This window comes from Cervus elaphus, chromosome 21 (genome assembly GCF_910594005.1).
Source record: "Cervus elaphus chromosome 21, mCerEla1.1, whole genome shotgun sequence".
NCBI classification, from domain to species: domain Eukaryota; kingdom Metazoa; phylum Chordata; class Mammalia; order Artiodactyla; family Cervidae; genus Cervus; species Cervus elaphus.
In genome coordinates this window covers 36,066,088-36,074,889 of record NC_057835.1, presented here as the reverse complement: position 1 = coordinate 36,074,889, position 8,802 = coordinate 36,066,088, and the positions used below count along the sequence as shown (strand labels likewise).

The 8,802-nt window shown below is 39.5% G+C and overlaps 1 non-coding gene across 1 annotated transcript; it reads left to right on the top strand.

The window, feature by feature from the left end:
• Positions 1 to 4,579: 4,579 nt before the first annotated feature.
• LOC122679741 lies at positions 4,580 to 4,686 on the top strand. The gene has a single exon (XR_006336526.1). It is a non-coding gene; the product is annotated as a U6 spliceosomal RNA (small nuclear RNA).
• Positions 4,687 to 8,802: the final 4,116 nt, after the last annotated feature.

The following is an 8,802-nucleotide window of genomic DNA, read 5'->3' as shown; positions in this document are numbered from 1 at the left end:
TCTGAAGGAACTAATAAAGAAACAAAAGAACTGCAAATGTATTTTGGAAGCATTGTGAAAATTATGGATATTTGATCTCTGTCTAAAAATCCATACATTCTCAATGACAACTACAACAATAAAATGGCTTTTAAAATTTTCTTAAATCCCCCTGGAGAATTAGAGAGGGGCTTTGAGAGATTTAAAGGACAGGACTCCCATGGTCTCAGTTTTCCCACATAAATAAGTCCACAAATTATTTCCTTGTAAACATCTCCTCCCAATTTTATCGATAATGCTATGGTTAAGAAAGGGAAGGTGGGGAGGCAGGTTATGGCTTTAATGGCAATGACATGAAAAGGAAACCAGACACAGAAGGAAAAGACCACAAAGGAAAATGTTAATTTAGATATGAGATTAGATTAAATACTGAAGTATTGACACACTTGGCCTTGTCTATGGGTCTCAAGAAATTTATATGCTGGACTGCAATGAGAAAAGCAGGGCTGCCCAAGGGTTGAACTTTCTGTGAGGCAAGAACCTCAGCTGTGAGGAAGCAGCTGAGTTCAGGAGGGGAGAGGTTCTGGGCTGCTCCTCCCTCCCTCCCAGTTCCCACACCCCCGGAGGTGGAGGCTCCCCCAGGAGACCTTTCTCCTGAGAATTTTTGTAAACAAGTCAGCCAACCACCATGGGAGCTGATCTCCCTTCCTACCCAAAAAGAGATGTGAGAAAAATCCGTTTTTAACCTACTGCAGCACTGACAAGACTGGAACTTAAGAAATATTCTCAGGGAAAACAAAACAAAAAACCCACAAGAACTGTCACACTGACCTCATCATGGAACAAGTATGAGAGGCAGTGGGTATGTTTCCAAAGCTTGAAGGAAGCACAGGCTCATTTTCAGGGAAAATATTTCCCTCCCATCCCTCAGTGCACTAGGACATTTTGTCCTACTGTTGTAGGAAAGAAAGTGGGACCGGAGGGGATGGTTATGTCCCAGGTCTCAGGTGAGTCCCTAGCATGGGCCACCAAGTGTGGATTCTTGGTTTTGAGCTGGAAAGAATTCAAGAGCGAGTCATAATGAAATGAAAGGTTTTCATTCAAGAAGATACATACTCCACAGACAGAGTGTGGGCCAACTTGGAAAGTAGAGGTGCCAGGGTGCAGGGTTGTTGGTTTTTATAGGGGTGGATAATTCATAGGCTAAATAATGAGTGGGACTCATTGAGCATCACTGACTCAATGGATATGAGTTTGAGTAAGCTCCAGGAATTGGTGATGGACAGGGAAGCCTGGCATGCTGCAGTCCATGGGGTCACAAAGAGTTGGACAAGACTGAGCAACTGAACTGAACTGAATGAGTGGGAGGATTATTGCAACTATTTTGGGGAAAGGGTAGTTATTTCCAGGAATTGGGCCACCACTCACTCTTTGGCCTTTTATGGTTGATCTGGGAACTGTCATAGCACCTGTGTCATTTAGCACAAGCTGCTGTGTTACAATGTGTGTGTACCGAGGTTTGGGGTCTATTGGAAGTCAACTCTTCTGCCATCTTGGACCTAGTTGGTTCTAATCAATTTATGTTATGTCCTCCATGGCTGTCATTCTTTTAAAGGTTGTGCCCTGCCCCCTTTCTCTCTCCCTACTATCAAAGTACCCCACTCAGTTACGGCAGGTTTGACTGAAGAAAAGTTATATTCCACAAAAGCGACTTTCTATTGTGAATTATTATTGTAGCTTATATTTATAACTTCATATGTTTCTGTATTCTCAGAATATGTCTGTGGACTCCCAGGTTTGAGATTAACATTAAAATAGATAAAGGACAGTTTAGTTATGCCTAGTGTTGAACATCAGCACAGACAATTAAATGCATGATATATATTAAGTTGCTTAATTAGTGAGCCTAGTGGGATTAACACAGAGCCTGGCACATAGTAAGTGCTAAATATTTTTCTCAACCTATATTCACAAATGATTTCATATTCTATCTTGCACCATAATCTAGGCAATAAGTCATTAAGGTGGCCTACATTTGTAAGATGTTCATCCCTTTGTTTCTTTTTATTCAATTTTTTTTTTTAATCAAAATGAGGTTTCAGGTAAACATACTAAGATTTCTGTCTTAAGATTGGGTGTTATCACTTTCACATCTTGAAAGATCCTCATCTCTTGCATTTATTTCTAGGCACTGTGAAAGGTCAGCTTCTGGGTGGTGCTCGTGGTAAAAGCAGGTTAGACGTAAGAGACTCGGGTTCAGTCCCCAGGTGGGGAAGATCCCCTGGAGGAGGGCACTGCAACCCATTCCAGTATTCTTGCCTGAAGGATGCCATGGACAGAGGAGCCCTGCAAACTGCAGTCTATAAGGTCAAGAGTCAGACACGACTGAAGCAACTTGGCATGCACGTGCACATGTGAAGGTAGAAACACACAGATGGCACTCCTTCCAAAGTCACAGAAATGTTGAATAAAATATGATGAGAAAAAATAATTTTAACTATATAGGCAAGTTCGAAAGAAGGAAAGAAAAAATTCTCTTCAATGCAAAAGTGAGGAGTGAAGGCAAAACTAAGGCTATAGCTATGGATCTGAATAAAGGTTTTGAGGAGTGAGGTTTTAGGACCTAAACTGAGTCAGGAGAGATGATCTGCGGGTTGTGGGAGAGGGGACAGGGTAAATCACAGAGGGCCATGAATAAACCTGGCAGGCTTGAAGGAATGCACCTTCCATGAAACTAGAACTAGAAAATTCTCCCTACTGTCTAAGGAATTTGATATCTTCAGAGATTTCTGAGAGGCACAGAGGGAAATTAAAAACACTAGTCAATAACATATGCAGGAGTGAGGTGTGAATTTGTGCCATTCTGTGGTTTGGGAAACTCACATAGAGGAAGTAACATAATACTGGTGTGGATCTTAGGGCGCAGGAAGAATGCAAAAAATATGTAGAAATACTTCAACAACTCAGAATTCATGGCAGTCCCACGTAAGTAAATTTCACTAAAGATATGCTTGCATTTAAAATAAATGATTATCCATAGAAGGAAATGTACTAGCATCATAAAAAGACAATCAGTTCAGTCAGTTCAGTCACTCAGTCGTGTCCGACTCTATGCGAACCCATGGACTGCAGCACGCCAGGCCTCCCTATCCATCACCAACTCCTGGAGTTTACCCAAATTCATGTCCATTGAGTCAGTGATGCCATCCAACCATCTCATCCTCCGTTGTCCCCTTCTCCTCCTGCCTTCAATCTTTCTAAATCAGGGTCTTTTCAGATGAGTTAGCTCCTCTCATCAGGTGGCCAAAGTATTGGAGTTTCAGCTTCAACATCAGTCCTTCCAATGAATATTCAGGACTGATTTTCTTTAGGATGGACAGGTTGGATCTCCTTGAAGTCCAAGGGACTCTGAAGAGTCTTCTCCAGCACTACAGTTCAAAAGCATCAATTCTTCGGAGACCTCAGTTTGATTCCTGGATTGGGAAGATCCGCTGGAGAAGGGTTAGGCTACCCACTCCAGTATTCTTGGGCTTTCTTTGTGGCTCAGCTGGTAAAGAATCTGCCTGCAATGCAGGAGACCTGGGTTCGAACCCTGGGTTGGAAAGATCCCCTGGAGAATGGAAAGGCTACCCACTACAAGGCCTGGAGAATTCCATGGACTATCCATGGGGTTGCAAAGAGTCGGAGACAACTGAGTGACTTTTAGTTCACTGAAATTGAAAGCCAGCCTGTTCCATATGGGATAGAGGGGCTCATATGTATTTAGCCTGTGTGGGGAGCTAGTACCCTAAGGCCAAACATTAGCATAAAATCTGAGACGAGTGAAACCCAGACGTACTGGCAGAATCCAAAGCAGAACTATCTTCTGAGAATACAAACACGAATGGAGCACATGAAAAGCCCCTGAAGGAGTTCACAACCTTAAATCCACAACCACAGGAGAAAACAAGACATAAATCAGCATATGGAGCAAAGGAGACTTAGTAACCCAAAATCTGGTGGTAAGAATTCTGATTTATACTGTAAGTATGTTTATAAGTGTAACAGAGTAAAAGGAAGAAGGGAAAGAGGTGATGATTAGTGTCATGTGTTCTCAAACACTTGCAAGTTGGAGCAGAGTTAGAGACCATTTTAGACTAATGGAGATTTTAAGGAAAGCCACTTAAAGGACAGAAATAGAATGGACAGTTTCCAAGCTCATGGAGGGGTGGGGTGGAGAGCAATAAAAGTCAGATAAATTAACTAGATAGAGCAAAGGAAAAGAGGATAAAGAGAAGCAAAGGAAATAATGTGCACACATACACACAACAAAACTGGTGAAAAATTCAAATATATTAGTAATCATAATTTCTTAAAATAAAATATTCCATTGTATGTATTTTTGTAACTTGCTTTACCAATCTCATAACTCATAGACTTTTTTAATAACTCCAACATTTTTTGACACAGTTAATATCCTTGTTTATGTACAGGTGTATATTATTATGCATGTGTGTGTGTTAAGTCACTTTAGTGTCAGTCCGACTCTTTGTGACCTGATGGACTATAGCCCTCCAGGCTCCTCCATCCATGGGGATTCTCCATCAAGAATGCTGGAGTAGTGCTCGCTTCAGCAGCACATATACTAAAATTGGAACAATACAGAGAAGATTAGCATGGCCTCTGCGCAAGGATGACATGCAAATTCGTGAAGCGTTCCATATTTTTTGGACAACTTGGAAGAAATGGACAAATTCTTAGCAAAGTATAACTTTCCAAAACTGAACCAGGAAGAAATAGAAGATCTTAACAGACCCATCACAAGCAAGGAAATCAAAACTGTAATCAGAAATCTTCCAGAAAACAAAAGCCCTGGACCAGACGGCTTCACAGCTGAATTCTACCAAAAATTTAGAGAAGAGCTAACACCTATCTTACTCAAACTCTTCCAGAAAATTGCAGAAGAAGGTAAACTTCCAAACTCATTCTATGAGGCCACCATCACCCTAATTCCACAACCAGACAAAGATGCCACAAAAAAAGAAAACTACAGGCCAATATCACTGATGAACATGGATGCAAAAATCCTTAACAAAATTCTAGCAAACAGAATCCAACAATATATTAAAAAAATCATACATCATGACCAAGTGGGCTTTATCCCAGGAATGCAAGGATTCTTTAATATCCACAAATCAATCAATGTAATACACCACATTAACAAATTAAAAGATAAAAAGCATATGATTATCTCAATAGATGCAGAAAAAGCCTTTGACAAAATTCAACACCCATTTATGATTAAAACTCTCCAGAAAGCAGGAATAGAAGGAACATACCTCAACATAATAAAAGCTATATATGACAAACCCACAGCAAGCTTTACCCTCAATGGTGAAAAATTGAAAGCATTTCCCCTAAAATCAGGAACAAGACAAGGGTGCCCACTCTCACCACTACTATTCAACATAGTTTTGGAAGTTATGGCCACAGCAATCAGAGCAGAAAAAGAAGTAAAAGGAATCCAGATAGGAAAAGAAGAAGTGAAACTCTCTCTGCAGATGACCTGATCCTCTACATAGAAAACCCTAAAGACTCTACCAGAAAATTACTAGAGCTAATCAACGAATATAGTAAAGTTGCAGGATATAAAATTAACACACAGAAATCCCTTGCATTCCTATACACTAACAATGAGAAAACAGAAAGAGAAATTAAGGAAACAATACCATTCACCATTGCAACAAAAAGAATAAAATACTTAGGAGTATATCTACCTAAAGAAACAAAAGACCTATACATAGAAAACTATAAAACACTGATGAAAGAAATCAAAGAGGACACAAACAGATGGAGAAATAGACCGTGTTCATGGATTGGAAGAATCAATATTGTCAAAATGGCTATACTACCCAAAGCAACCTATAGATTCAATGCAATCCCTATCAAGCTACCAACGGTATTTTTCACAGAACTAGAACAAAGAATTTCACAATTTGTATGGAAATACAAAAAACCTCGAATAGCCAAAGTAATCTTGAGAAAGAAGAATGGAACTGGAGGAATCAACCTGCATGACTTCAGACTCTACTACAAAGCCACAGTCATCAAGACAGTATGGTACTGGCACAAAGACAGAAATAGAGATCAAAGGAACAAAATAGAAAGCCCAGAGATGAATCCACGAACCTATGGACACCTTATCTTTGACAAAGGAGGCAAGGATATACAATGGAAAAAAGACAACCTCTTTAACAAGTGGTGCTGGGAAAACTGGTCAACCACTTGTAAAAGAATGAAACTAGAACACTTTCTAAAACCATACACAAAAATAAACTCAAAATGGATTAAAGATCTAAATGTAAGACCAGAAACTATAAAACTCCTAAAGGAGAACATAGGCAAAACACTCTCTGACATAAATCACAGCAGGATCCTCTATGACCCACATCCCAGAATATTAGAAACAAATGCAAAAATAAACAAATGGGACCTAATGAAACTTAAAAGCTTTTGCACAACAAAGGAAACTATAAGTAAGGTGAAAAGACAGCCCTCAGATTGGGAGAAAATAATAGCAAACGAAGCAACAGACAAAGGATTAATCTCAAAAATATACAAGCAACTCCTGCAGCTCAATTCCAGAAAAATAAATGACCCAATCAAAACATGGGCCAAAGAACTAAACAGATATTTCTCCAGAGAAGACATACAGATGGCTAACAAACACATGAAAAGATGCTCAATATCACTCATTATCAGAGAAATGCAAATCAAAACCACAGTGAGGTACCATTACACGCCAGTCAGGATGGCTGCTATCCAAAAGTCTACAAGCAATAAATGCTGGAGAGGGTGTGGAGAAAAGGGAACCCTCTTACACTGTTGGTGGGAATGCAAACTAGTACAGCCGCTATGGAAAACAGTGTGGAGATTTCTTAAAAAACTGGAAATAGAACTGCCATATGACCCAGCAATCCCACTTCTGGGCATACACACTGAGGAAACCAGATCTGAAAGAGACACGTGCACCCCAATGTTCATCACAGCACTGTTTATAATAGCCAGGACATGGAAGCAACCTAGATGCCCATCAGCAGACAAATGGATAAGGAAGCTGTGGTACATATACACAATGGAATATTACTCAGCTGTTAAAAAGAATTCATTTGAATCAGTTCTAATAAGATGGATGAAACTGGAGCCCATTATACAGAGTGAAGTAAGCCAGAAAGATAAAGACCATTACAGTATACTAACACATATATATGGAATTTAGAAAGATGGTAATGATAACCCTATATGCAAAACAGAAAAAGAGACACAGATGTACAGAACAGACTTTTGGACTCTGTGGGAGAAGGCGAGGGTGGGATGTTTCAAGAGAACAGCATCGAAACATGTATGTTATCTAGGGTGAAACAGATCACCTGCCCAGGTTGGATGCATGAGACAAGTGCTCGGGCCTGGTGCACTGGGAAGACTCAGAGGGAGCGGGTAGAGAGAGAGGTGGGAGGGGGGATCGTGATGGGGAATACATGTAAATTCATGGCTAATTCAAGTCAATGCATGACAAAAACCACTACAATATTGTAAAGTAATTAGCCTCCAACTAATAAAAATAAATGGAAAAAAAAAAAAAGAATGCTGGAGTAGATTGCCATGTCCTCCTCCAAGGGATCTTCCAGACCCAGAGATGGAACCCAAGTCTCCTGCATCTCCTGCATTGACAGGTGGGTTCTTTACCACTAGTGCCACCTGGGAAGCCCGTGTATCACTATATACATACCATTAGGAAATCTTCTGTTAAATCAATAGGATATGATAGAAATGGAATTGTAGGATCAAAATATTGGTGCTTTTTTATTTTGTTAGTTGCTATCGAACCAATTTAACTTGCAACAGAAAAATAATAGAGTGTCTGTTTCTGTACCCCTTGGCCATAGTTGTTCATCATTTTTGTTTGTTTTGTTTTTTAATCTTTGACAATCTGATGAAAGACAATGGTTTATTACTATTGCTTAAATTTGTATTTCTCTTAATTTGACTTTTGGAGTCATTCATATTTTTTGTTTCTCCATTTGCTTCCCTATCATCACTTTTAAACCTCACAGCCAGAGCTGGATATCAAAATCCATCATTCCTTCCACTGGGTTAAGCCTCCTCCCCTTGAACAAGCAGTGATTCCCAAAGCCCCTGTAAGGCATCTGTGGGCACCCTTACCCACTCCCAGCCTCAGCTCTGGCTGCTCCTTCTTTCTCTCCACCCTACTGTCCCACTGGCCCCTTCTCATCTAGTGCTATAAATTATATAATATTCATGATATCATGTCATTTACTATACACAATATAATTTTCTATTTACTGTATAGTAAATTTTGTCAACTCATCTCCCATTACCTTCTCTTGTTCTTTACCATTTTTCTTGATTCAGTTGTTAGATTTTAAAATATGGATTTGTATGGGAGTTCCCTGGTGGTCCAGTGGTTAGTACTTAGCACGTTCACTGCCAAGGGTGGGTGTTCAATCCCTGATCAGGGAACTAAGATCCTGTAAGCTGTGTAGCATGCCCAAAAAAATAGAGAAATAAATAAAATGTGGATTTATGGAGCATTTTTATAAAATGTAAAGTGATTTTTATTATATGTGTAGCAGATTTTTTTCTGAACTGATTGCACGTGTTCTTATTTTTTATGTTAAGACCAAATTTATTGATCTTATGCCTTCTGTTTTTTTAAGTTGTGTGTTTAGAGATCTTCCCACTCTGTGTGTGTGTATGTGTGTAAGACAAAGAACATTGCTTGCTGTTTGGTTATACAAGGATTAAATTATTAATATTTGCTGC